Here is a 25749-nt window from a genome sequence, read left to right on the forward strand (position 1 = left end):
TTATGTCGTCTCCACTGCCCCCAAATTTTCAGAGTTGCCACCACCACTGGGTTTGTGGTGTATTTTTCCGGGGAGAACAGTAACGGCGCCGTCGCCAGTGCTTTTAGACTAGTTCCCCTACAGGACGCCATCTCCAGTCTTTTCCAACCGCTCCTTCCCCTTCCCTCATCCACTTACATATCATTGACACGTTGGCGGCCCAATAATAATCACTTAGACTCGGCAGTGCCAGTCCCCCTCTGTCCCTACTGCGCTGCAGGAACCTCCTCTTTACTCTTGGAGTCTTTCCAGCCCACACAAAGCTCATAATACTCTTGTCCACCTTCTTAAAAAAGGCCTTTGTCATCAGTACAGGGAGGCACTGGAACACAAAAAGAAACCTCGGAAGGACCATCATTTTAACCGCCTGCACCCTGCCCGCCAATGACAGGGGCGCCATGTCCCACCTCCTAAAGTCCTCTTCCATCTGCTCTACCAGTCGTGCCAAGTTAAGCTTATGCAAGGTTCCCCAGTTCCTGGCCACCTGGATCCCTAAATACCGGCAATCCCTTGTTACCCTCCTCAACGGGAAATTGTCCATTCCCCTGCCCTGTTCCCCGGGGTGCATCACAAACAGTTCACTCTTTCCCATATTCAATTTATATCCTGAAAATTCTCCAAACTCCCTGAGTGTCTGCATTATCTCAGGCATCCCCTCCACTGGGTTCGCGACATACAACAACAAATCATCCGCGTATAATGACACCCAATGCTCTTCTCCTCCTCTAAGTACCCCCCTCCACTTCCTAGAGCCCCTCAGCGCTATGGCCAGTGGCTCAATTGCCAACGCAAACAGTAACAGGGACAGGGAACATCCCTGTCTTGTACCCCTATATAGTTGGAAGTGTTCAGATCGTTGCCTATTTGTAATCACACTTGCCACCGGGGCCCTGTACAGGAGCTGAACCCATCTAATGAACCCCTCTCCAAATCCAAATCTCCTCAGTACTTCCCACAGGTAGTCCCACTCCACTCTATCAAATGCTTTCTCTGCGTCCATCGCCACCACTATCTCCGCCTCCCCCTCCGGTGGGGGCATCATCACCACCCCCAGCAGCCTCCGTATATTAGCATTCAATTGCCTCCCTTTAACAAACCCCGTTTGATCATCATGCACCACCCCAGGGACACAGTCCTCTATCCTTGTCGCCATCACCTTGGCCAAAAGCTTGGCATCTACGTCAAGAGGGAATAGGCCTGTATGACCCGCACTGCAGCGGGTCTTTGTCTCTTTTCAGGATCAGCGATATCGTCGCCTCCGACATCGTCAGGGGTAGTGTCCCCCTTTCCCTAGCCTCATGAAAGGTTCTCGTCAGAAGTGGGGCCAGCAGGTCCACATATTTCCTATAGAACTCCACCGGGAACCCATCCGGTCCTGGGGCCTTCCCTGCCTGCATGTTCCCAATTCCTTTTACCACCTCCTCCAACTCAATCTGCGCTCCCAGTCCTGTCATCTCCTGTTCCTCAACCTTCGGGAACTCCAGCTGGTCTAGGAAACGCATCATTCCCTTCCGGGGGTTGAGCCTTATATAAAATACCTCTCATAAAATACCTTAAACACCCCGTTCACCCTTCCGCTCCCCGTTCCATCTTTCCGTCCTCGTCTCTAACCCCTCCGATCTCTCTCGCCGCCCCCCTCTTCCTAAGTTGTTGGGCCAGCAGCCGGCTCGCCTTCTCTCCATATTCATACTGCACTCCCTGTGCCTTCCTCCATTGTGCCTCCCCCTTACCCGTGGTCAACAAGTTAAAGTCCGTGTGCAATCTCCGTCTTTCCCTGTATAGCCCTTCATCTGGAGCCTCCGCATATTGCCTATCCACCCTCAAAATCTCCCTCAACAATCTCTCCCTTTCTTTACCCTCTTGTTTCCCCTTATGGGCCCTTATGGCGATCAGCTCCCCTCTAACCACCGCCTTCAGCACCTCCCAGACCACTCCCACCTGGACCTCTCCGTCATCATTAATCTCTAGGTACCTTTCAATACATCCCCTCACCCTTACACATACCCCCTCGTCCGCCAACAGTCCCATATCTAATCTCCAGAGTGGGCGCTGTTCCTTTTCCTCTCCTACTTCCAGATCTACCCAATGTGGGGCATGATCTGAAATGGCTATAGCCGAATACTCCGCTCCTGCCACCTTCGGGATCAGCGCCCTTCCCAGGACAAAGAAGTCTATCCGGGAGTACACTTTGTGGACATGGGAGAAGAAGGAAAACTATTAACTCCTTGGCCTAGTAAATCTCCAGGGATCCACTCCTCCCATCTGCTCCATAAAGCCCTTAAGCACCTTGGCCACTGCCAGCCTCCTCCCGGTCCTAGATCTGGACCAGTCCAGCCCTGGGTCCAGCACCGTGATGAAGTCCCCCCCCCCATTACCTACTTTCCCATCTCCAGATCCGGGATGCGCCCCAACATACGCTTCATAAAGTTCACGTCATCCCAGTTCGGGGCATATACATTCACCAGCACCACCGCCTCACCTTGCAATCTGTCACTCACCATCACGTACCTACCCCCACTGTCCGCTACTATGGTCTTCGCCTAAAACAATACCCGTTTCCCCACCAGTATTGCCACCCCTCTATTTTTCGCATCCAAGCCTGAGTGGAATACCTGTCCCACCCATCCTTTTCTTAATCTGACCTGATCCGCCAGTTTCAGGTGCGTCTCCTGAAGCATGACCACGCCTGCCTTTAGCTTCTTTAGGTGCGCAAGTACCCTTGCCCTCTTAATCGGCCCGTTCAACCCTCTCACGTTCCAAGTGATCAACCGGGTTGGGGGGCTCTTTACCCCCCCCCCCTCGTCGACTAGCCATCCCCTTTTTTAGACCAGCTCCTCACCCGGTTCCCACGCACCCGCTTATCCCCCCGACGGCGCCCTCCCGTCCCGACCATCCCATCCCGTAACAGCTCCCCCTTCCCCTTAGCAGCAGCAACCCCTTCCCCACCGGCGCCCACATTTCTTCGTGTGTCCCCCCCCCTTCGAGGGGAGAGAAAGTTGTCCCCCATCTGATTCACAGTCCCTTACCACCACCTCACTACTTCATTTCAAACACTCTTTCTCCAATCTAGTCCAACTTCTCCTCTTCAATAAATGTCCACGCCTCTTCTGCCATCTCGAAGTAGTGGCGTTTACCCTGGTATTTACCACTATTTTGAAGAAGAGCAGGGGAGTTATCCCCGGTGTCCTGGTCAATATTTATCCCTAAAAACAGATCATCTGCTCATTATCAAATTGCTGTGTGTGGGATCTTGCTGTGTGTAAATTGGCTGCTGCGTTTCCTACATTACAACAGTGACTACACTTCAAAAGTACTTCATTGGCTGTAAAGCACTTTGGGACATCCTGTGGTTGTGAAAGGCGCTATAGAAATGTAAGTTTTAAAATTGAAGGTTTATGTTTTCTGATCTTATCTGGAACTTAATTGATTTCAGCCACACCCAACTTACCATTTAATAAATTCACTTTGGTTCAGACAAGACTTTAACCAATTAAGATAAAATCAGAATTCTCCGGATAGTAAATTTTAAAATAAGTTTATTAAATGAAAATATTTACTGAACAACTTTAAGACATTGACTTTTCCAACTTCATGTGGGTGATCAGTCTGTAGAAGCATAACCCTCTCTGGCTCCTTCTTTGACAGTAATTTCCTTGGAACTCGGCCTCGGGAATCTTCAGTACTTGGTCAGCAAGGAAGACTTTCGGAACCTCTACTTTTATCCCCAAAGTGACCATTACCGCACGTCAGAGTTGGGCCTGTTGTAACACGGCAATTGGTCAATTTGGTCACTGAATTAATTTAATTGGATTCCCAATTACTGACACCACCTTCTCTCATTATCTTAGACAAGAATACAATAGAACTGTTTCATACTATCCCTTTATCTGATTCTATACAATCCCTTATTCATACAGTTTCAAATGTTGAGGCTAATCAGAACTTGAAGGTCTCTCTTGCCAGTACATTTATCCTCATTGCACATTCTTTACATACACAGCAATTAAGCTTTTACAGCAAATGAAAATCAGGGTACGATCTAATGGCCACGATGCGCAAGGCGCAAATCCAAGTGCGCCACTTAGATCGCAGGAGAGTCCGAAATCGGGCACCGCACTAAGCACCAATCGGTTTCAGATCTAACCGGCCTATTCCCATTGGAGAGATCTGAATACAATTAAGACCAATCTCCATCCCATTAACGGGAAGGACACCCTATGTAAAGGCCTTGATATAAGCGACTCCCCAGTCAGTCACATGGACGCCGATTAGTATTGGCCCATACAGACAAGAGCCAGGTACCCGAGGGGTTCCCGGGCCATTGGAGGCCCATGAATGGTGAGGGTTAGGGCAGGGTGTCCCTCCCGGCCCAGCCCCTGGGATGTGTGCACTTGGCACTGCCAGTCTGGCACCGCAAACCTGGGTATTTCACACTCTGCCCATTCATGAAGATCACTCATAAAGACTGAGTCTTGATTTTGTGCAACAACCATGTCTTTCTCTCCATTTCAAATCCCCTGTGAAAATCCAAACACATGTCGTAAATTATTAGATTTAAAACAGAACGAGTTGTTGGGATTCACTGCCTGACAATGGTGCAGGAAGTAAATTCAACAGCAACTTTCAAATGGGAACTGGACAGATTCTGGAGGAAAAGAAACTTGCCAGGCAATGGGACTAATTAGATACCTCACTCAATGAGCTAGCATGGGAACGATGGGTGGGATGGCCTCTTTCTGTGCTCACTGAGACTCGTTTGCATTTGAAGAAAGTGGGAAATACCGTGAACACACTTCCTACGATGCGGGTAGAAGCAGAGATGATGGAATGTTTCCAAAGGGAAATTGGATGGGCTTTTGAGGGAAATAAACTGACACGGAAAGGGGGATAGAACGGGGCAATGGTTTGATCTCCAGAGATCAACAAGTTGTAACTCTTTGTAATTCTATACCCAGAGGGCTTTGGGAGCTCAGTCATTGAGTGTGTTTAAAGCAGAGGCTGACAGATTTCTAAATACCAATAACACAAAGGGATATGGGGATAGTGTGGGGAAAAAGGCATTGAAGTGGATGATCAGCCATGATCGTATTGAATGGTGAAACAGGCTCGACGGGCTGAATGGCCAACTCCTGCACCTATGTATTGAATGGTGGAGCTGGCACGACGGGCTGAATGGACAACTCCTGCTCCTATGTTCCAATGGTACAAAGATAGGTAGGAAAGCAAATTGTGAAGAGGACATAAGGAGATTAAAAAGGTACATATTAAATGAGTGGAATAAGATCTGCCAAATGGAGAACGTGGGAAAATGTGTAATTGTCCATGTTGGCCAGAAGAATAAAAAAGCTTATTATCTAAATGGTGAGAGATTGCAGAGCTCTGAGATTCAGAGGGATCTGTGTGTCCAAGAGCATGAATCACAAAAGGCGAGTATACAGGTACAGAAAGTAATTAGGAAAGCTAATAGAATGTTATTGTTTATTGTGAGGGGAATTGAATACAAAAGTAGGGAGTTTATGCTTCAGTTATACAGGACATTGGTGAGACCACATCTGGAGCACTGTGTACAGTATTGCTCTCATTTAACAAATGATGTAAATGTGTTGGAAGCAGTTCAGAGAAGGTTTACTGGACTCATACCTGGAATTGGAGGCTGGTCTTATGAGGAATGATTGGACAGGCTGGGCTTGTGTACGATGGAGTTTAGGTGACTTGATTGAACAGTATAAGGTCCTGAGGGGCCTTGACAGGGTGGATGTGGACAGGGTGTTTCCTCTTGTGGGAGAATCTAGAAATTGGAGTCACTTAAATGGGCAGAGGAGAACTTTTTTCACTCAGAGGGTTGGGAGTCTTTGGAACTCTCTTCCTCAAAGGGCAGTGGAAGCAGAGTCTTTGAATATTTTTAAGTCAGAGCTGGATAGATTCTTGAAAAGCAAGGGGGTGAAAGTTTATCAGAGGTAGATGGGAATAAGACCACACTAAGACCATAAGGAATAGGAGTAGGCCATTCGGCCCTTCCAGCCTGCTCCACCTTTCAATAGGATCATGGCTGAAACCAACATTCCTCACGTTCACTTTCCTGCCCTTTACCCATAATCCTTGGTTCCCTGACTGATCAAGAATCTATCTCAGCCGGGAAGCATGGTGGCGCAGTGGCTAGCACTGTTGCCTCAAGGTGCCAAGGTCCCACGTAAGATCCCGGCTCTGGGTTACTGTCCATATGGAGTTTGCACATTCTCCCCATGTTTGCGTGGGTTTCGCCCCCACAACCCAAACATGTGTAGGATAGGTGGATTGGCCAAGCTAAATTGCCCCTTAATTGAAAAAAAAAATGAATTGGGCACTCTAAATTTATATTTAAAAAAGGAAGAAAAGAATCTATCTCAGCCTTAAATATACACAAGGACTCTGTCCCAATAACTCCCAGTTGCAAAGACTCTCAGAAGAAATTCCTCCTCATCTCAGTTTTAAATTGACATCTCTTTATTCTGAGGCTAAGCCCTCTGGTCCTAGATTCTCCCATGAGGGAAACATCCTCTCCGCATTTACCCTGTCAAACCCCTTAAGAATCCTGGATGTTTCAATGAGATCACCTCTCAATCTTCTAAATTCCAATGAGTAGAGTCCCAACCTGTTTAACCTTTGCTCCTCAGACAACCCCTCCAGAATGGGGATCATCACAGTGAACCTTCTCTGAACAGCCTCCAATAAAATAATATCTTTCCTTAATTAAGGGGACCAAAACTGGTCTCAGTTCTCCAGATGTGGTGTCACCAGTACCTTGTACAGCTGCAGCAAGACTTCCTGACTCTTATACTCCAGCCCCCTTGGAATCAGGGCCAACATTCCATTAGCCTTCCTGATTACCTGCTGCACCTGTCTGCTAGCTTTCTGTGTTTCATGCACAAGTTCTCCCAAGTCCCTTTGTGTTGCAGCTTTCTGCAGTTTTTCTCCATTTAAATAATACTGATCTTTTGTTCTCCCTTCCAAAATGAACTTCACATTTTCCAAAATTATGCTCCATGTGGCAACTTTTTGTCCACTTGCTTAACGTCTCAATATCTCTTTGCAAACTGTTTGTATCACCCTCGCAACTTGCCTTTCCACCTATTTTTGTCTTCAAATTTGGGCACAGTATGTTCGCTTCCTTCCTCCAAGTCATTAATATAAATTGTACACAGTTGCGGTCCCAGGACTGATCCATGTGGTACCCCACTGGTTACAGGTCACCAACCTGAAAAAGAACCCCTTATCCCCACTCACTGTTTCCTGCTCATTAACCAATTCGCTATCCATGCCAACACCATGGGTTCTTATCCTCATGACTTAACGTTTTGTGAGATACCTTGTCAAAGGCCTTCTGGAAGTTTAAATACAACACATCTACTGGTCCCCCTCTATCCACTCTGGTTGAGACTTCCTCGAAACACTCTGAAAAATTAGTCAGACACGGTTTCCCTTTCACAAAGCCATGCTGACTCTGCTTGATTAGATTATGATTTTCTCAATGTGCTGCTATTACTTCCTAATAATTGATTCCAACATTTTTTTCAATAATAAATGTTAGGCTAATTGTCCTATAGTGTCTCATTGTTTTCCTCCCTTCCATTCTGATTAGGGGGGTTGTCACATTGGCAGTTTTCCAATCCTCTGGTACTTCTACAGAATCCAAGGATTTTTGGAAAATTACAATCAATGCACCCACTATCTCTGTAGACATTTCTTTTAGGATCCTTGGATGCAGCCATCCAGGGGACTTATCTTATCCCCATTAGTTTGTCCAAACAACTTCTCCAGTGATGGTATTTAATTGCTTCCTCCATATTCTTTAGTATTAATGGGATATTCGAAGTATCTTCCACCGTAAAGACTGATGCAAAATATCTGTTTAACTCCTCGGCCATTTCCTTGTTCCCCATAACTGACACAGTGGCATGGAAGCACAGTGGTTAGTACTGTTGCTTCACAGCTCCAGGGATCTGGGTTCAATTCCTGGCTTGGGTCACTGTCTGTGTGGAGTCTGCACGTTCTCGCCAAAACTGCGTTGGTTTCCTCTGGGTGCTCCGGTTTCCTCCCACAAGTCCCAAACGACGTGCTTGTTAGGTGAATTGGACATTCTGAATTCTCCCTCCGTTACCTGAACAGGTGCCGGAGTGTGGCGACTAGCGGATTTTCACAGTAACTTACATAGAACATAGAACAATACAGCGCAGTACAGGACCTTCGGCCCACGATGTTGCACCGAAACAAAAGCCATCTAACCTACACTATGCCATTATCATCCATATGTTTATCCAATAAACTTTTAAATGCCCTCAATGTTGGCGAGTTCACTACTGTAGCAGTTAGGGCATTCCACGGCCTCACTACTCGTTGCGTAAAGAACCTACCCCTGACCTCTGTCGTATATCTATTACCCCTCAGTTTAAGGCTATGTCCCCTCGTGCTAGCCATTTCCATCCGCGGGAGAAGGCTCTCACTGTCCACCCTATCTAACCCTCTGATCATTTTGTATGCCTCTATTAAGTCTCCTCTTAACCTGCTTCTCTCTAATGAAAACAACCTCAAGTCCATCAGCCTTTCCTCATAAGATTTTCCCTCCATACCAGGCAACATCCTGGTAAATCTCCTCTGCACCCGTTCCAAAGCCTCCACGTCCTTCCTATAATGCGGTGACCAGAACTGTACGCAATACTCCAAATGCGGCCGTACCAGAGTTCTGTACAGCTGCAACATGACCTCCTGACTCCGGAACTCAATCCCTCTACCAATAAAGGCCAACACTCCATAGGCCTTCTTCACCACCCTATCAACCTGGGTGGCAACTTTCAGGGATCTATGTACATGGACACCTAGATCCCTCTGCTCATCCACACTTTCAAGAACTTTTCCATTAGCCAAATATTCCACATTCCTGTTTTTCCTTCCAAAGTGAATCACCTCACACTTCTCTACATTAAACTCCATTTGCCACCTCTCAGCCCAGCACTGCAGCTTATCTATATCCCTCTGTAACCTGCTACTTCCTTCCACACTATCGACAACACCACCGACTTTAGTATCGTCTGCAAATTTACTCACCCACCCTTCTGCGCCTTCCTCTAGGTCATTGATAAAAATGACAAACAGCAACGGCCCCAGAACAGATCCTTGTGGTACTCCACTTGTAACTGAACTCCATTCTGAACATTTCCCATCAACCACCACCCTCTGTCTTCTTTCAGCTAGCCAATTTCTGATCCACATCTCTAAATCACCCTCAATCCCCAGCCTCCGTATTTTCTGCAATAGCCTACCGTGGGGAACCTTATCAAACGCTTTGCTGAAATCCATATACACCACATCAACTGCTCTACCCTCGTCTACCTGTTCAGTCACCTTCTCAAAGAACTCGATAAGGTTTGTGAGGCATGACCTACCCTTCACAAAGCCATGCTGACTATCCCTGATCATATTATTCCTATCTAGATGATTATAAATCTTGTCTCTTATAATCCCCTCCAAGACTTTACCCACTACAGACGTGAGGCTCACCGGTCTATAGTTGCCGGGATTGTCTCTGCTCCCCTTTTTGAACAAAGGGACCACATTTGCTATCCTCCAGTCCTCTGGCACTATTCCTGTATCCAATGATGACATAAAAATCAAAGCCAATGGTCCAGCAATCTCTTCCCTGGCCTCCCAGAGAATCCTAGGATAAATCCCATCAGGTCCCGGGGACTTATCTATTTTCAGCCTGTCCAGAATTGCCAACACCTCTTCCCTACGTACCTCAATGCCATCTAATCTATTTACCTGGAGCTCAGCATTCTCCTCCACAACATTATCTTTTTCCTGAGTGAATACTGACGAAAAATATTCATTTAGTATCTCGCCTATCTCTTCAGACTCTACACACAACTTCCCATCCCTGTCCTTGACTGGTCCTACTCTGTCCCTAGTCATTCGCTTATTCCTGACATACCTATAGAAAGCTTTTGGGTTTTCCTTGATCCTTCCTGCCAAATACGTCTCATGTCCCCTCCTTGCTCGTCTTAGCTCTCTCTTTAGATCCTTCCTCGCTACCTTGTAACAATCCATCGCCCCAACTGAAACTTCACACCTCATCTTCACATAGGCCTCCTTCTTCCTCTTAACAAGAGATTCCACTTCTTTGGTAAACCACGGTTCCCTCGCTCGGCACCTTCCTCCCTGCCTGACCGGTACATACTTATCAAGAACACGCAGTAGCTGATCCTTGAACAAGCTCCACTTATCCAGTGTGTCCAACACTTGCAGCCTACTTCTCCACCTTATCCCCCCCAAGTCACGTCTAATGGCATCATAATTTCCCTTCCCCCAGCTATAACTCTTGCCCTGCGGTGTATACTTATCCCTTTCCATCCTTAACGTAAACGTCACCCAATTGTGGTCACTGTCCCCAAAGTGCTCACCTACCTCCAAATCCAACACCTGGCCTGGTTCATTACCCAAAACCAAATCCAATGTGGCCTCGCCTCTTGTTGGCCTGTCAACAAACTGTGTCAGGAAACCCTCCTGCACACACTGTACAAAAAACGACCCATCTAATGTACTCGAACTATATCTTTTCCAGTCAATATTTGGAAAGTTAAAGTCTCCCATAATAACTACCCTATTACTTTCGCTCTTATCCAGGATCATCCTCGCCATCCTTTCCTCTACATCCCTAGAACTATTTGGAGGCCTATAGAAAACTCCCAACAGGGTGACCTCTCCTTTCCTGTTTTTAACCTCAGCCCATACTACCTCGGAAGATGAGTCCCCATCTCGCCTCCTCTCCGCCACCGTAATACTGCTCTTGACTAGCAGCGCCACACCTCCCCCTCTTTTGCCTCCTTCTCTGAGCTTACTAAAACACCTAAACCCCGGAACCTGCAACATCCATTCCTGTCCCTGCTCTATCCATGTCTCCGAAATGGCCACAACATCGAAGTCCCAGGTACCAACCCATGCTGCCAGTTCCCCAACCTTGTTTCGTATACTCCTGGCATTGAAGTAGACACACTTCAAACCACCTACCTGAACACTGGCCCCCTCCTGCGACGTCAAATCTGAGCTCCTGACCTCTATACTCTCATTCTCCCTTACCCTAAAACTACAATCCAGGTTCCCATGCCCCTGCTGCATTAGTTTAAACCCCCCCCAAAGAGCACTAACAAATCTCCCCCCCAGGATATTTGTGCCCCGCAGGTTCAGATGTAGACCATCCTGTCTGTAGAGGTCCCACCTTCCCCAGAAAGAGCCCCAGTTATCCAGAAATCTGAATCCCTCCCGCCTGCACCATCCCTGTAGCCACGTGTTTAATTGCTCTCTCTCCCTATTCCTCATCTCACTATCACGTGGCACGGGCAACAACCCAGAGATAACAACTCTGTTTGTTCTAGTTCTGAGCTTCCATCCTAGCTCCATGAAAGCCTGCCTGACATCCTTATCCCCTTTCCTACCTATGTCGTTAGTGCCAATGTGGACCACGACTTGGGGCTGCTCCCCCTCCCCCTTAAGGACCCGGAAAACACGATCCGAGACATCACGTACCCTTGCACCTGGGAGGCAACATACCAAACGTGAGTCTCTCACGCTCCCACAAAATCTCCTATCTGTGCCCCTGACTATAGAGTCCCCAATTACTAATGCTCTGCTCCTCTCCCCCCTTCCCTTCTGAGCAAAAGGGACAGACTCCGTGCCAGAGGCCCATACCCCATGGCTTACCCCTGGTAAGTCCCCCCCCCCACAAGTATCCAAAGCGGTATACTTGTTTCTCAGGGGAACGACCGCAGGGGATCCCTGCACTGACTGTTTTTTCCCAGTCCCTCTTACAGTTACCCATCTATCTCCAATCTTTGGTGTAACTAATTCCCTGAAGCTGCTATCTATGACCCCCTCTGCCTCCCGAATGATCCGAAGTTCTTCCAACTCCAGCTCCAGTTCCCTAACTCGGTCTTGGAGGAGCTGGAGATGGCAGCACTTCCTGCAGGTAAAATCAGCAGGGACACTAACGGCATCCCTCACCTCAAACATCCTGCAGGAGGAACATTGCACTCCCTTCCCTGCCATCCCTCTAACTTTCTACCAAGATCTGGCTAACAACTAAATTAAAATTTTTTATTAAAAAAAATATTAATAACAATAATAAAATATGGTACTTACCTCACACCAATGGGTTTTATTATTAGGTTAGAGGAGGAGGGCGGGTGGGAGACACTACACGTGTAGTGTCTCGGGTTTCCTCTCCACCAGAATTTATTGGTGAGGGTCTTCCCAGAAGTCCGCGGGTCGACTTCCTGTTCCCACCTTAAATACTAGAATTAAAAAAAAAAAATTTAAAGGAGAAACTTACCTCCCAGAAATCACTTCCGCACTGCCCCCGCTGAAATGGACTAGCCTGCTCCGCTCCTGCTGAAATCGACTTGGCCTGCAAGGTAAGTAAGTTGTTAATCTGTACTCACAGACAGTGACCTTTTAAATGGTCCCCTCTGCCTTGCAGCCCCCGCGCTTTTTCAAAATTCCCGCGCTGATTCTAAGGTCCTGGCTCTCACTCCCGAACTCAACAGCTGACCCGCAAGGTAAGCAAGTTAATCTGTACTCACCTCACCACAGACAGCGACCTTTTAAATGGTCCCCTCTGCCTCGCAGCCCCCGCGCTTTTTCAAAATTCCCGCGCTGATTCTAAGGTCCTGGCTCTCACTCCCGAACTCAACAGCTGACCTGCAAGGTAAGCAAGTTAATCTGTACTCACCTCACCACAGACAGCGACCTTTTACAGATTAACTTGCTTACGAGTACAGATTAACTTGCTTACCTTGCAGGTCAGCTGTTGAGTTCGGGAGTGAGAGCCAGGACCTTAGAATCAGCGCGGGAATTTTGAAAAAGCGCGGGGGCTGCGAGGCAGAGGGGACCATTTAAAAGGTCGCTGTCTGTGGTGAGGTGAGTACAGATTAACTTGCTTACCTTGCAGGTCAGCTGTTGAGTTCGGGTGTGAGAGCTGGGACCTTAGAATCAGTGCGGGAATTTTGAAAAAGCGCGGGGGCTGCGAGGCAGAGGGGACCATTTAAAAGGTCGCTGTCTGGTGAGGTGAGTACAGATTAACTTGCTTACCTTGCAGGTCATTGCAGTCTTAATGTAAGCCTACTTGTGACAATAATAAAGTTGATTATAATAAAGAATATTATTACGATCTCCCAAGACTTATTTTCTCAGGAGCCTCTGTGGAGTTGAGGTTTCAATCAGATCAGCCGGGAACGTATTGAATGGTGGAGCAGGCTCGAGGGGCCGAGTGGCCTACTCCTGCTCTTAATTCGTATGTTATCACATCCTTTATAATAAATTGTAGCATTTTCCCTCCTACTGATGTCAGGCTAATGGGTCTGTGGTTCCCCATTTTCTCTCTCCCTCCTAAAAAATTGGGGTTACATTTACCACCTTCCAATCTGCAGGAACCATTCCAGAATCTATATAATTGTGAAAGATGATCACCAATGTATCCACTATCTCTACAGCCGCCTCTTTCAACACTCTGGGATGTAGAGCAGCAGCTTTTGGGGATTTATTAACTTCCAACCACATTAATTTCTCCAGTGCTACTTTTTCACTAATACTAATCTCTTTCATTCTCCTGTCTCTGTCTGGACTGGACCCACATTGGTCTTTGCTAATCTTTTCCTTTCCATATTCCTATAGGAGCTTTTCCAGTCAGTTTTTATGTTTCTCCCCAGTTTGCTCTCATATTCTATTTTCTCTTTATCAGTTTCTTGGTCCTTTGCTGAATTCTAAACCAAGTTCCCAATCCTCAGGCTCACTAATATTTTAGCCACTTTGAGTCTCCTCCATTGATCTAATAGAATCTTTAACATTTCTTGTTAGCCACGATAGCTTCATTTTGCTGTTTAATTTTTGCTTCTTAAAGGAATCTATATTTTATGTAAATGAAATGCTAGTGGTTGCCGGTCTATTGTCTGTCGTTATACAAAGAATAAAGGACAGTACAGCACAGGAACAGGCCCTTCGGCCACCAAGCCTGCTCGGATCATGATGTCTGTCTAAACTAAAACCTTCTGTGCTTCCAGGGTCTGTATCCGTCTATTCCTATCCTATTCATGTATTCGTCAAGATGCCTCTTAAACGTCACTATCGTACCCGCTTCCACCACCTCCTCCGGCAGCGAGTTCCAGGCACTCACCACCCTCTGTGTAAAAAACCTCCCTCACACATCTCCTCTAAACTTTGCCCCTCGCACCTTGAACCTATGTCACCTGGTAATTGACTTTTCCAACCTGGGAAAAAGCTTCTGACTATCCACTCTGTCCATGCCACTTAATTTTGTAAACTTTTATCAGGTCGTCCCTCAACTCTGTCGCTCTAGTGAAAACAATCCGAGTTTATCCAACCTGTCCTCATAGCAAATACCCTCCAGGCCAGGCAAAATCCTGGTAAACCTCCTCTGTACTCTCTCCAAAGCCTCCACATCCTTTTGGTAATGTGGTGACCAGAATTGTCGGCAATATTCCACGTGTGGCCTAACTAAGGTTCTGTACAGCTGCAGCATGACTTGCCAATTTTTATACTCAATGTCCCGACCAATGAAGACAAGCATGCCGTCTGCCTTCTTAGCTCCTTATCCACCTGCGTTGCCACTTTCAGTGATATGTTTATTGTAATTTCCCAATCTACCACAGACAACTTGCCCCTCATACCATGACAGTTTCCTTCTGTGGGAAACACCCAGATAAATTAGGCAAAAGAACCCTGTAACCACCACAGCCCATCTTCATGGCAACATGGCTACTTTGGGGACTAAATATCTTCCAACCTGCAAACACCTTTTCATTCTGTGCTCCTCGTCAAACTTGAAACCAGGTAATCGCAACGAGGCTCAAAAATGGTCAGCCCACCGGAGGCAGAGGTGTTAGACCGGCCAGTCCAGCAGAAAGAAACCCTCCAATCATCACCATTCACCAGATGTCAGAATGAACAAAATGCAGTCCTGGATGTCAGTGAGAGCAGAAACAATAACAACGGAGCCAACATCTGTAATTTGTGAACTTGTTGGAGTCACAACAGGTGTGATGAATCACAAAACGCCTCCCCACATTGAGAGCAGATGAAAGGTCTCTCCCCAGAATTAACTCGCTGGTGTCTCCGTAGTTGGGACGGATCATTGAATGTCTCCCCTGCTCAGAGCAGGTGAATGGCTTCTTCCAGGTGTGAACTCGCTAGTGTTCCCGCAGGGTGTATGGATATCTGAATCCCTTCTCTCACTAAGAGCAGGTTAACGCCTTCTCCCCAGTGTGAACCCGAAGGTGTGTCTGCAGGTGGGATGATTGAGTGAATGCCTTCTCACACTGAGAGCAGGTGAACGGCCTCTCCCCAGTGTGAACTTGCTGGTGTGCCAGCAGGTTCGATGAAGTAGTGAATCCCTTCTCACACTGAGAGCAGGTGAACGGCCGCTCCCCAGTGTGAACTCGCTGGTGTGCCAGCAGGTTCGATGAAGTAGTGAATCCCTTCTCACACTGAGAGCAGGTGAACGGCCTCTCCCCAGTGTGAATGCGCCGATGAGCTTCCAGTGCAGATGGGACCCTGAATCCCTTCCCACAGTCCCCACATTTCCACCGTTTCTCCATGTGTTGGTTCTCCTCGTGTCTCTCCAGGTTTGTCGATCAGTTGAAGCCTCGTCCACACACAGAACACGTGTAACGTCTCTCCCACTGTGAATGGTGTGATGTTTTTTCAGGCTGCGTAACTGCTTAAAGTTCTTTCCACAGTCAGTGCTCTGGAACACTCTCACTCGGGTGTGTGTGTCTCGGGGCTTTTCCAATCACACTGATGTTTTGAAGCCGACAGAAAAGACATTTCTCCTTCTCGATTCAAAGTCCGGTGATACTCAGTTCCAAGTAATTGAGAGACTCAGTCAGATTGAGACGTGATGTTTGAGATTTCTGTCTGTAATTCCTCCTCCTCTAATATCCTGTAAAAACAATTTACAAAAGTGACTTTTTTTCTCCTCATTTTGGAGAAGGTATCCTGAGGGTAACGACAGTCTGGCCGTGGGGTTAATCCTCTGGGTCCTCAGTCTTATTGAGGAATGTCCCCTTGGATCTATTGTGGTGGTGATTCTTTTGTATTTTTGTTATTATGGGAGGGTTGATGTGTTGTTGACTTTATCCTACTCTGGGACAGACGGGGCTTTTATCTGTGAAAGGAGCAGTTTGGAGAAACTTTGGTAAAGTGAGTTGCAGGAGGGGGTAATGGCGCACGCCCAATTGTGGCGTGAAAATCTGTTCCTGTCTCTCTGTCACCTAACTAATGGCGGCAGTTAATCTGCAAATTTTCTCAGGGAATGTACGGGGCATCCATCACCCTATCAGAAGGAAAAAGATCCTCTCCTTTCTTAACGAGAAAGTCGACATAGCTTTATTACAGGAAACTCATCTGGATTATGAGGAACACTATAAATTGAGGTGGGATTGGGTGGGGCAGTTTTTTTCACCTCTTTTTCATCCAGTAACAGACTTGTGGCAATGCTTATTATACACTATCCAAGCAGTCAGGGTAACTCTGCCGATTACAATGTGCGTGTCAATTTCCTTTGTGCCGGTCCCCCCATCTCCCGTCCCTCCCCTCCGCCCCCTTCACTCGTCGTTTCTGGGTTCTTTCCTGGGCCCTTCACTGTACAATGGGAGTTATCTGTTATTTACAAGTGGATGGTGCCCTCCCTCCCCCCCCCCCCCCCCCACATTGATGGGCCTCCCCCCTTCCACCCCGCGCACTCCCTGTCCTGTTTTAAACCTTCCCTTGGGGGTTCCTCTTCTTGTGTTTTTGTTCTAGGCTCTCTGGTCTCTGTGTCAGTTGGTTTCTGGTTCTCCCTCCTTTTCCCAGTAGCCTCACCCTCCCCCCCACATCCCTTTTCCTGCCTGCTCCCTGTGATCCCATTGGCCCCCCGTACGCCCACCTCCTTCCCCAGTGTTCCATTGGCCGCTGGCTTCAAACAGGTCCTGGAACAAGTTGGTGAATGGCCTCGACACTTTGTGGGAACCATCCTCTGACCCTCGGACGGTGAACTTGATCTTCTCCAGGTGGAGAAATTCCGATAGGTCTGCCAGCCAGTCTGCAGCTGTGGGTGGTGCTGCTGATCACCAGCCGAGCAGGATTCTCCAGCGGCCGATTAGAGAAGCAAAGGCAAGGGCGTCCACCCTCTTCCCCATGAATAGTTCTGGCTGGTCCGATACCCCGAAGACTGCCATTTGTGGGCACGGCTCCACCCTCATAACCATGGACATTGCCTCTAAATAGGCTGTGCAGAATTCGACAAGTCTGGGGCATACCCACAACATGTGGGCATGGTTTGCCGGGCCCCGCTGGCACCATTCACATTTGTCATCCATCTCCGGGAAGAAACTGCTCATTCGGGTTCTTGTCAGGTATGTGCTGTGCACAACATTCAGCTGCATGAAGCTTAGCCTTGCGTAGGAGAAGGTGGAGTTGGTCCCGTTCAGTGCTTCGCTCCAGAGTCCCCACCCTATTTCCGTCCCTCGCTCTTCCGCCCATTTGTCCTGGGTTTCGTCCAGTATCCCGGTGCGCATCCCGATGAAGAGTTGTCCGTACAGGTCCCCACAGTTTCCCTTCCCCAGACTGTCTGCGTCCAGTAACTCCTCTTGCATTGTGCTTCTCAGGGTTCCTGGGAGTGCCGGTGTCACCTTGTGGAGAAAGTTTTTGACCTGGAGCTCATCCCTGTTTTGTAGGTCCAGTCTCTCAGTCAGCTCCTCTAAGGTCGCTAGTCTATTTCCCGTGTAAAAGTCCCTAACCATCAGTGTTCTCCCGTCCTGTCCCCACCTCTTGAAGGTGGTGTCGAGAATGGCTGGTGCAAACCTATGGTTGCCGCAGATGGGGGCCATGATGGACACATCGGTCAGACTGAAATGCTGCCACATCTGGTTCCAGGTTCTCAGGGTCACTACCACCACAGGACTGGTGCTGGAGGGGTTGGGAGTGCTGCCGTGGCGAGGGCCTGGAGGATCAGTCCTGTACATGAGGACTCGTCCATCATTAACCATTCCGTGTCTGGGTCCTTTACCCATCTCCTCACTCTTTCGGCCGTGGCTGCCCAGTGATAGTATTGCAAGTTCGGGAGGGGGAGGCCTCCCATGTTTCTTCTCCATTGTAGTACTGTTTTAGGGAGTTTTGAATTCTTGCCCCTCCGCATAAACGCCATAATCACCTTATCTATTGAATGGAAAAAGGCCTTGGGGATGTAGATCGGTAAGGATCGAAACAGGAAAAGGAACCTGGGCAGTACGTTCATCTTGATCATCTGCATCCTCCCCGCCAGGGAAAGCAGGAATCCATCCCATCTCTGTGGGTCGTTTTTGACTTCCTCCGCCAGACTGGACAGCTTCCACTTGTGGATCCGTGTCCACTCGTGGGAAACCTGGATCTCCAGGTAGCGGGATTTGTTTTTGGGCTATTTTAACTGGGAGGCCCTGCAGCTCTGCCCCTCCCCCTCTCTGCCTCACCTGGAAATCTTTGTTTTTGTCCAGGTTGAGTTTGTAGCCCAAGAAGATTCCGAACTCTCTCCGGGGAGGAGGGGGTCCTCGGAGGCGTACAGTCCCCGGTAGAAGGCCTCGAATGCTTGGTTGACCTTTTTTGGTTGGGCTACAGGACGGCTATGGTTGGGCGGCACGGTAGCACAGTGGTCAGCATTTTTGCTTCACAGCGCCAGGGTCCCAGGTTCGATTCCCGGCTTGGGTCACTGTCTGTGTGGAGTCTGCACGTTCTCCCCATGTCTGCGCGGGTTTCCTCCGGGAGCTCCGGTTTCCTCTCACAAGTCCCGAAAGGCATAATGTTAAGTAATTTGGAAATTCCGAATTCTCCCTCAGTGTACCCGAACAGGCGCCGGAGTGTGGCGACTGGGGGATTTTCACAATAACTTCATTGCAGTGTTAATGTAAGCCTACATGTGACAATAATAAAGATTATTATACCGTCTGCCTCTGTTATCCTTTACCTGGGCTATTTCCCTCGTGGCTGCCTTCTTTCTCAGCTGGTGAACCAGCAGGCGGCGAGCCCTCTCCGTGCTCATAAAAGGTCCCCAGTGTCTGGCGGAGTTGGTGCACTGCCTTGCTCGTGGGGAGCAGGTGAAAGTTCTTTTGCAGCTTCTTCCTCTACAGGAGAAGCTCTATGGCCAGGACCTCGGAGTATCGTCTGTCAACCTCCAGAATGGAGTCGATCAGTTGCTGCCTAACCGCTCCCTCTTCCCTGTCTCTACGAGCCTTTTGGTGATTATTTCTCCCCTAATCACAGCCTTCAGTGCCTCCCAGAACGTGGAAGGTGAGACTTCCCCGTTCTGGTTGTTAGTGATGTACTTGCCGATGGCCGGTGATGTTTTCTAGCAGAAGACCTTGTCGGCCAAGAGCGTCGTGTCCAACCTCCATGTGGGGCATTGGGTTTGTCCCGTCTCCAACCTCACATCCATGTAATGTGGAGTGTGGTCTGAGATTACAATCATGGATTATTCCACTCTGACTATTTCTGGAAGCACCGATTTCCCCACAACAAAGAAGCCGATGTGAGTGTAGACCTTGTGTACTGGTGAGAAGAACGGGAATTCCTTCTCATCCGGGTGTAAGAATCGCCAGGAATCCACTGCCCCGTCTTCTCCATGAACCGCCAGGGATCCACTGCCCCCGTCTGCTCCATGAACCACCAGGGATCCACTGCCCCCATCTGCTCCATGAACGTTCCCAGTTCCCTGGCCATGCCTGTAATTTTCCCTGTTCTGGGATTGATCTGTCAGTCAATGGATCCTGTGAACAGTTGTGAAGTTCCCCCTCCCATGATCAGACCGTATTCCCCCCTTCCATCTCCGCCTCCCACACCCTTCTATAGAACATAGAATCCCTACAGTGCAGAAGGTCATTCAGCCCATCGAGTCTGCACCGGCTCTTCGAAAGAGCACCCTACATAAGCCCATGTCTCCATCCTATCTCTGTAACCCGTTAACCCCACCTACCCTTTAATGGAAGCCTACAAAGCCTCCGTTTCCCTGCTCCAACCCCACACGTACTCTGCGTTCGCCGCCCAATAATAGTATAACAGGTTCAGCAGGGCCAAGCCCCCTGACTGTTGCCCTCTCTGAATCACCGTCTTCCAAATCCTTGCCACCTTATCTGCCCACACAAATAACTAAACCAACCTATCCACCCCCATAAAGAACAATTTTGGCAAAAAGACCATTAGGCACGGAGATAAAAATAAAAACCACAGCAAAATGTTCATCTTAACCAGCTGCACCCAATTGTGGACAGATTTAGTGCCTTCTCTGGTTATAAGATGACTTTTACTGAGTCAGAGGCCAGTGAGGGGGAGGGTGTGTGTTGAAGGGTAAGCCCCCTCCTCTTGCTAAGTTTCCAATCAGGTACTCCCCTTGGGATTTAAATATCTGGGAATGTCAATGTCCCCCTCTTTCGGACAGCTATATGGGGTCAACTTTCCACAGCTGATGGTGACTATTAGGTGGGACCTTGCCCGGTGGTCGGCTCTTCCGATTCCATGGTGAGGGAGGATCACCTTCATTAAAATGAATGTGTTGCCCAGACTGTTGTACCCTCTGCAAATGCTGCCTATACTGCTGTCGACCAGAGTCGTTAAGGAAATTAATGGAATGATTAGTACAAAAATAAACCTCACCTCAAGTTTGTTGAGCTCCAATCACCAGGAGCTCAGGGATCTTTGTGTCTCCCGAATATCAGGCTTTATCAATTGGCCTCACATCTTAGTTTCACACGGAATTTGGTTAGGATAGACCCAACATCCATCAGGCTCGATATGGAAGCAGGCCAATCAGTTCTCCCTCTATCCAAAACTGGCACAGATTGATTACAGAATGTATCCCATTGGAATTTTTAATGTCTACTTCATTCTAAGTCTGATGCATTTGTTCAATTATGAGACCCCTATCTCAAATACATGTGCTCCAATCTGGCTGACTTGCTCCTCCAGGGATTTCCATCAGTGAATTCAATTCAACTGAGCCCAGAGTAGGGCACAGTGGTTAGCACTGCTGCTGCATAGAGCCAGGGTCGCAGGTTTGATTCTTTCAGTGGCTGTCTGTGTGGAGATGCGCTTTCTCCCTGTGCCTGCATGGGTTTCCTCCGGGTGCTCCGGTTTCCTCCCACAGTCCAGAGATGTGCAGGTTAAGTGGATTGGTCATGCTCAATTGCCCCTTAGTGTCCAAAGATGTTAGGTTAGGTGGGTTGACGATGATCAATGCACCGGATTATGGGAATCGGGTGGGGAATCTGCCTCGGTGAGTGCTTTTTCTGAGGGTCAGTGCAGACTTGATGAAGCGAATGTCCTCCTTCTGCACGACAGAGATTCTGCGTCATCTATGTTATTTTAATTCGACTATGCTGTTAGTCTGTTTTGTAATATTTTGGGGTGTGCATTGTTACCCTTCTGTTTTTATATAATCTTACCCTCTTTCCCCACTCACTATGTTAACCTGTTAACTGGTTGTTCAATTGATCTGGCATTTCACATAGCAGCTCTAGTCCCAAAAATATCCTGCTACAAATTAATTCTCAATGTGTTGCTTGTATTTATGCGGCAATATCAGTTGTTCTACACTATACCCATTTTCCATCAATATTTCTGTTAGTCTATTGCATTCATTATTTTAAAAAGTTTTAAAAAACAGAACAAAATAAATATTAAAAATCCATCCAACTCATCCTTGAACATATTCAGTGACTCCAAGACTCCACTGGTCCCTGTGGAAGAGAAAGCCAGAGACTAACAACCCACTGAGGGAAGAGATGACTGGAAATATAAAACGTAGCTACAGTACAATATTACACGACTGGAGTTAATAATAAATGTACTTTATTACAGACCATAAGTAATATATCTAATCTGTACCATTTAAAAATACTAGACATATCTCTGTCTGATATTAATTTACTGTCCCTTAAATGTCAGCCATCTCCTGGAGAAACCAGCCCTTTAATTGTGAACATTGGGAAAGAGGCCATCCTTTTAGCCAGACAAATAAATGTGTCAAGCTGAGGGAACAAAGGATGTCAATGTCTTTGAGAGAGAGACCTGGGCCAAGCTTTGCAGAGTCTGCACCCTCCCTGGATTCACTTCCTTTCCCTTCAGTTGCTGCAAGTGACCAATTGAAGGTGAGAATGAGAAAAGAAATGGAAAGGGGGAGAAAAGAAAGTGTTTTACTCCCAGATGTTGGAGACAAGAGGAGGTTTTACCTCCACCGTCCGCTTTGTGACGTCACGAGAACCCGATCTGAATCAGCCAATAAGAATCACTCTGTTCAACTGACGTTTTCTGGTCTCAGTGCGCAGGCTCGGCACGCGGACACGGGAGCCCCGGAGCCCCACCCCCACCAGTTTTCACCCTGTACCTCCTCGAGACAAAGGGTTCCAAGAAACCGGCTGACGGCTCCCGGGACTGCGCATGTCCCAAGGAAGAGGAGAAGTTGCGTATGTGCAGGGGAGAGCCCGCCTCCTGACCTTCCTTCTGAGGTTTAGACCATTGGAAAGAGTTGTGGGATCGGATGGACTCTCGTCCTCCAGCCAATCAGCGCGCGTGCTTTGTGTGAATGAAGATTGAACTTCACACAGACTGAAACCTCCTGTGTCTCCAACATCTGTCAGTAAAACACTTTCCTTTCTCCCCTTTCCATTTCTTTTCTCATTCTCACCTTCAATTGGTCACTTGCAGCAACTGAAGGGAAAGGAAGTGAATCCAGGGAGGGTGCAGACTCTGCAAAGGTTGACCCAGATCTCTCTCTTAAAGACATTGACATCCTTTGCTCCAACAGCTTGACACATTTATTTGTCTGGCTAAAAGGATGGTCTCTTTCTGAATGCTCACAATTGAAGGGTTATTTTCCCCAGGAGATGGCTGACAGTTAAGGGGGCAGTAAATTAATATCAGAAATAACGAGAAATGTCCAGTGTAGTTATATGGCACAGATCAGATATATTATTGATGGTTCTGCAATAAAGTACATTTATTATCATCCCATTTTCTGTAAATGAAATGTGCAACAATGGGTGCCCGCATGGGTCCTAGCTACGCTTGCCTAACACAAGAACCTGCTTCCATACCCGCATGTCTATCCTTGTCTTCTGCAGTGTTGCAGTGAAGCTCAATGCAAACTGGAGGAATAACATCTCATCTTCCGGTTAGGCACGCTAATTCCTTCCGGTCTCAACATCGAATTCAACAACTTCAGATGATCAGCTCTACCCCACCTCGACCCATTTGTTTTCCTCCCATTTCATTTTAACTGTCTTTTACCATTTATTTCTCTCTTGCCTTTCTTTATATATATTTACCCCCCCCCCCATCTTCTCCACGTTTCCTTACCTTATCTCCCCTTTGCTTCCCCCTTCCCCTCCCCCCACATCTACATCTTCACAGTTTACCCTCTGATGTTAATTTCTCTGCAGTTTGGCCTTTCACACCTTTAGTTCTCTCTGGGGACTGCCATTAGCACTCTTTCCCCTTGCTTTCTGTGGCTATTAGCACCCCGTTTCCCTTGGTTTCTGTGGCTATGACTCATCTTTCATTCTCACTCCACAATATAAATATTTCCCACTTTCTCTGTCTTTTAGCTTTGACAAAGGGTCATCTGGACTCAACGTTAGCTCTTTTCACTCCCTACAGATGCTGCCAGACCTGCTGAGATTTTCCAGCATTTTCTCTTTGGTTTATTATCATTTCTTGTCTTCTAATATTGTTCTGTAGCTACGTTATATATTCCCAGTCATCTCTTCCCTCAGAAGGTCGTTAGTCTCTGGAATTCTTATCCATAGTGACCAGTGGAGGCTGGGAGGGTCATTGAATGTTTTTTACGGATAAATTGGACAGATTGTTTTAAATCTGTTTATTATTATTTTTTTTAAAAACATTTTTTTAAGCATAACCACAACAGAATAACAGTAAAATTGGTGGAAAATGGGTACAGAGCAGAACAAGAGATATTGCCAGCAACAATACAACAACATATTTCAGAATTAATTCAGAACAGGATATTTAAGGGAACTGGGCCTCTAGATAAAATGCAGGGTCAATAGAACAACCAGATAACAAGTTAACATCATGGGCGCGATTTTCCGAAGAGGAAACAAAGTCCCCTAGCGAGCACGTTTAGCTGCGTGTTTCATGCCACCCTCAGCGCTGAGAAACACATGGCTATTCAACGTGACACGCATTGTATAGAGGACCGGAATGGGGACGCACAGCCAAGGCTGCACTTAGCCCGTTTTCTACTGTGAGGAGCTTCGCTGGCCGGAACTCCCCAGTTTAGCGAGAGATGGTGAGGCCGTTTTTTAAATGATGTCTCAATCTCCAAGGCTCCAGAAACGAGCCCTGACCTCCCGACCCCACCCCCTCCAGCCCGATCGCACTATGGAAGGGTCGCCAGCCACCCGAACCCCTCTCAAGACACACGCTGGGCACCCCCTGCCCGATCACATGCACATGCAAAAAATGCCAGCCTGGCAGTGCCAGGCCAGCACCCAAGTGGCACTGCCAAGGGCCAGGCTGACACTGCCAGGGTGCCCAGGTGGCACCAGCAGTGCCAGGGCACCACCCTGCTCAAAGGGCATGCAATTTGTAGGCCTCCGATCCTCTGGGAGACCCCCGTGAGTGCTATTCTGTTTCGCCCCTGTTTGCGGGGATCAGTGCTGAATGGCGCTCGCCCAAGTTCCCTGAGGTGAAGGGAATGAATCCCAAAGCCTCAGGTACCTGGGGAACATGCACATTAGAGTGGGGCTAACTGCCTCGCTCTAATATGCAGATTTGCCAAAATGTAATCCCACCCACAATGGGTGATATTTACAGCACAACGTCTCTCGAGATCGCGTTGAATCTCGCGAGGCGTAACAAACCGAGTAGATTCCAGGAGCAGGGTCTCCCCGGTTTCATCGGCCATGCTGCGACGCGGCGAGCTGCTTTGCCAGCGCAGCATGGCCACTGGATCGCACCCAGTGAGTGAAGAAAGAGGGTAAGGATAACAATGCCAGTTGCACACTCAAGAGTATTGCAAAACATACTAACAACATGGTCATGTTCAAATTAATCAGTCAAATTGAATTCACTCATGGAAAGTCCAGGAGAAGCAAGTCAGGCGAATTGGAGCTGATGCCTTTGCGGTTGGAGGTCCCATACTTTATAAAAAACATAAGACTTAGAATGGAGTACAGATGTTAAAAATTCCGTGGGAACGCATTCCATAATCAGCCCATGCTAGTTTTGGATGGAGGGGAAGTTGTTGCTAATCCAGGAGCGAGGATATTTTTACCAGTGACAAACATCGGGATATTATAATCGCCTTTTTTCATTAGAATCGGTGATTTCCCCATCTGGGAGACACAGGATCAGGAATACTGGGTCAGGCTCTATCAAAAATTCTCTCCAGTTCCCTGACTACATTTGACCAATAGGATTGAATCTTGATGCAGTTCCATGGAGAATGTATATCATCACCCTCGACTGCCAGGCACTTTAGGCACATAGGGAATATAGTAGGATCAAACCTGTGTCTAAGACTAGGTGTCAAATGAAGGCTGGTAGTATTTTCAACCGGGCCTCCTTCCTTTTATTGCAAATCATAATAATATTTATTGTCACAAGTAGGCTTACATTAACGCTGCAATGAAGTTACTGAGAAAA

General features: G+C 47.6%; 1 long non-coding RNA gene across 1 annotated transcript in view; it reads right to left on the bottom strand.

Annotated features, from left to right (window-relative positions):
• Positions 1 to 3558: 3558 nt before the first annotated feature.
• The window catches only part of LOC140420256 (uncharacterized), a 29586-nt gene continuing 7395 nt past the window's right edge, over positions 3559 to 25749 (bottom strand). Inside the window, exon 2 of the long non-coding RNA XR_011946247.1 lies at positions 3559 to 3797. This is a non-coding gene — a long non-coding RNA (uncharacterized lncRNA). The remainder of the gene's footprint in view (positions 3798 to 25749) is intronic.

Source organism: Scyliorhinus torazame, chromosome 5 (assembly GCF_047496885.1).
Source record: "Scyliorhinus torazame isolate Kashiwa2021f chromosome 5, sScyTor2.1, whole genome shotgun sequence".
Classification (NCBI taxonomy): Eukaryota; Metazoa; Chordata; class Chondrichthyes; order Carcharhiniformes; family Scyliorhinidae; genus Scyliorhinus; species Scyliorhinus torazame.